The sequence below is a fragment of the Triticum urartu genome, chromosome 4A, assembly GCF_056163025.1.
Source record: "Triticum urartu cultivar PI428250 chromosome 4A, HENAU_Tu73, whole genome shotgun sequence".
Taxonomy (NCBI): Eukaryota; Viridiplantae; Streptophyta; class Magnoliopsida; order Poales; family Poaceae; genus Triticum; species Triticum urartu.
In genome coordinates, this window is record NC_141876.1 from 225562183 (window position 1) to 225566103 (window position 3921).

A 3921-nucleotide genomic window follows, 5' to 3' on the forward strand; every position below is an offset into this window, starting at 1 on the left:
ACTCTCTGACATACATCACAAACTACTACATACTCCGTAATATCCTTCTTCATTCCGGTCCACCAAAAAATATCCTTCAGATCCAAGTACATCTTGGTATTTCCTGGGTAAATTGAATACGGTAAGTCGTGTGCCTCGTGCAGTATCAACTTCCTGATCTCCGGGTCATTGGGTACGTAAACTCGGTCTTCAAACCATAGGGTGTCGTGCTCATCCTCACGAAATCCTTTAGCTTTTCCTTTGCTCAGTTTCTCCTTTATAGAGGCAATCTCTTTGTCAGTCTTCTGAGCTTCCCTGATTCTATCCATCAAAGTTGACTGAATCTCCAATGCTGCTACATAGCCTCTCGGAACTATTTCCACACATAGTTCACGAAGATTTTCTGCTAACTCCTTGGGTATTTCTCCCATCATTAATGTATTGACATGGCTCTTACGGCTTAATGCGTCAGCTACTACATTAGCCTTTCTGGGGTGATAATGCAATTTCATATCATAATCCTTGATGAGCTCCAACCATCTCCTTTGTCTGAGGTTCAACTCCTTCTGTGTGAAAATGTACTTCAAACTCTTATGATCCATGTACACCTCACAATGATTTCCAATCAGAAAATGTCTCCAAGTCTTCAATGCATGCACTACGGCTGCTAACTCCAAATCATGCGTGGCATAATTCAACTCATGAGGCTTCAGTTGTCTTGAGGCATATGAAACAACTCTCCCTTCCTGCATAAGCACTGCTCCAAGTCCTCGACGTGAAGCGTCGCAATACACCTCATAATCTTTGGTCTGGTCTGGCAAAATCAACACTGGCGAGGTAACCAAACGTTTCTTCAACTCCTGGAAACTAGCCTCACATTCCTCTGTCCATATGAACTTGGTATCTTTCTTTAACAACTCAGTCATAGGCTTCGCAATCTTTGAGAAATTCTCAATAAATCTCCGGTAGTATGCTGCAAGTCCAAGAAAACTCCGGATCTCTCCAACTGTTGTTGGGGCTTCCCACTTGGTCACGGTATCAACTTTAGCGGGATCTACTGCTATTCCTTCTCCGGATATAACGTGTCCGAGAAATCCTACTTCCTTCAACCAAAACTCACATTTGCTGAACTTGGCATATAATTGATGTTCTGTGAGCTTTTCAAGTACTAGTCGCAAATGTTCCTTATGCTCCTCTTCATTCTTTGAGTAAACCAGGATATCATCAATGAACACCACGACGAACTTATCCAAAAACTCCATGAATACTTTGTTCATCATGTTCATAAAATAGGCACGTGCGTTAGTTAGACCAAATGACATACCGGTATACTCGTACAGCCCATACCTGGTGGTAAAAGCTGTCTTCGGAATATCTTGTTCTCGAATCTTCAACTGGTGGTACCCTGATCGCAGATCGATCTTGGAAAAATACCTTAGCTCCTTGCAATCGATCAAACAGATCGTTGATCATTGGTAGTGTGTACTTGTCCTTGATCGTTACTTCATTCAATCCTCGATAATCAACAACCATCCTTAATGATCCATCCTTTTTCTCCACTAGAAGTACTGGCGATCCCCAAGGCGAAGAACTTGGGCGGATATATCCCTTATCCAGTAACTCCTTAATTTGCTTCTTAATTTCCACCAAATCCTTTGCTGGCATCCTATATGGTCTCTTTGATATTGGCCATGTGCCTGGCAATAGCTCAATCAAAAACTCAATATCTCTATCCGGCGGCATGCCTGGCAACTCCCCTGGAAATACTTCAAGGAAATCCCTTACCACTGGTACTTCCTCCTGCACAACTCCTATTAGGCAATTCACTTGAGTCCTCTTTGGCACATGTCGGGATACATACTTGATCCTTCTCCCTTCTGGGGTGGTAAGCAAAATTGACTTACTAGCACATTCTATATTCCCTTCATACTTTGATAACCAATCCATGCCTAATATCACATCCAATCCTTGAGATTCCAATACTATTAGGTGTGAGGGAAAAACATAGTTACCAATCCTTAATGGTAATCGATCACACCATAGACTAGCCACATACTCTGCTCTAGGCGAGGTTACTAACATGGGTGACCTAAGGGCTTGGGTTGATAGGTTATACTTATCCACAAATCCCCTTGAGATGTATGAATGTGATGCACCAGTATCAAAAAGAACGAGTGCAGTAAATGACTTAACCAAAAACTTACCTATTACTGCATCGGGCTGAGCTTCAACCTCCTCCACGCTAACGTGGTTCACCTGTCCCCTGTTGAAAGGGTTCGGCTTCTTCCCAGAACTTCCATTGCCATTTTGGCCTTCAGGACATTCATTAGCATAATGTCCGGTCTTCTGACACTTAAAGCAAGTGACTTGGCTTAGGTCCTTCTTGGCTGGGGTTGATGGGTTGGTGCGGTTCTGGCCGTTGCTTCCTCCATTGCCATTACCATTCTTGGTGCCATTGTGATTGTGTGAGCTACCTCCTCCATGGGTGTGCTGAAGATGTCCTCCCGGTCTAGGGGTAAAACGTGGCTTCTACTGAGCTCCTTAAGTGTACTTCCCTTGTCCATACTTCCTCTTGCGATTCTCAATTTGCTGCTGCTTCCCTTCAATCATAAGAGCATGATCTACCAACTCCTGGTAGTTGTTGAAGGCTGCTACCATCAACTGCATGCTCAACTCATCATTCAGTCCTTCTAGAAACTTCTCCTGCTTAGCTGCATCCGTAGCGACGTCATCTGGGGCATAGCGTGCTAACTTACTAAAGTCCTCCACATACTGGCCAACTGTCCGTCCTCATTGGCGCAAGTTGCGAAACTCACGCTTCTTCATGGCCATAGCTCCTGCTGAAACATGGGCAGTACGAAAAGCCTGCTGAAACTAGTCCCATGTGACAGTGTCGACTGAGAAAGTGGCTGTGAAATTCTCCCACCATGATGCTGCGGGTCCTTCTAACTGATGTGCGGCAAACTTCACCTTCTCCTCATCTGTGCATCCTGCCGTGGTCAACTCTCTAGCTGTCTTGCGGAGCCAATCATCTGCTACTATCAGCTCGGTGCTACTGGAAAACACCGGCTGGTTCAGCCTAAGAAAACGGGCTAAGTGGTCAACAGGTGGTGGTGGTGGTGGTGGGTTGTTGTTGTTGTTCCCCTGATTCTGATTCTGGACTAGCAACTGCATCAAGGTGTTCCGCTGCTAGATCAACTGGGTGAGCTTCGGTGGGAAGGTAAATCCGGGGTCACGTCTCGGAGGCATCTGAGGGTTTAGAAAAGATGAGATGTAAGAATAGAGGGGGTCTAAAGAGAAAACACTACCCATATGCACATGAGGCAAAAGCAAACAATTCACTTCAATCAATCAAACAAGGGCATACAATCGATCTATCTATCGCAAAAGTGCTCGGACTACTATATTTACATGGTGGACTACTACTACTGATGAGGTGGTCTACTAAAAATATTCTTCGGTTGCAGACTCCATGATATCTGCTCCAGCTTCATCAACATAGTCATCATCGCTACTATCTAGATCCGAGTTGGTGCCGCCGATGATGATGCAGTCTTCCGGGCTAATCTCCTTGGGTTCTTCGTCTTCATCCACTGGTGTAGGGCCTCCAATAAATATTCCAATCTTCTTGATCAGGTCATCATTCTTCTCCACCAATACTTCAATTTCCTCTTCATAATCTTCACGTGTAGCCTTGAGTTCTTCTTCCAGTTCCTTGATTCTAGTCTTAGCCTTCTTCAGATCTATCATGTCGGCGCACATCTGGTTCTCCTATCGTCGAATGTGCTGGTTTAGCTCCTGGATAAAAGCTGCGATTGATCTATCCTTCCTGGTGCTGATCATCTCCCAGTGTTCATCTCGGCGCCCACAAATCTGGTAGATAGTATCCTTGAGATCCTTGCGGTAGACTTCTCCAATGCGTCCCATGGCGATGTGAGCTGC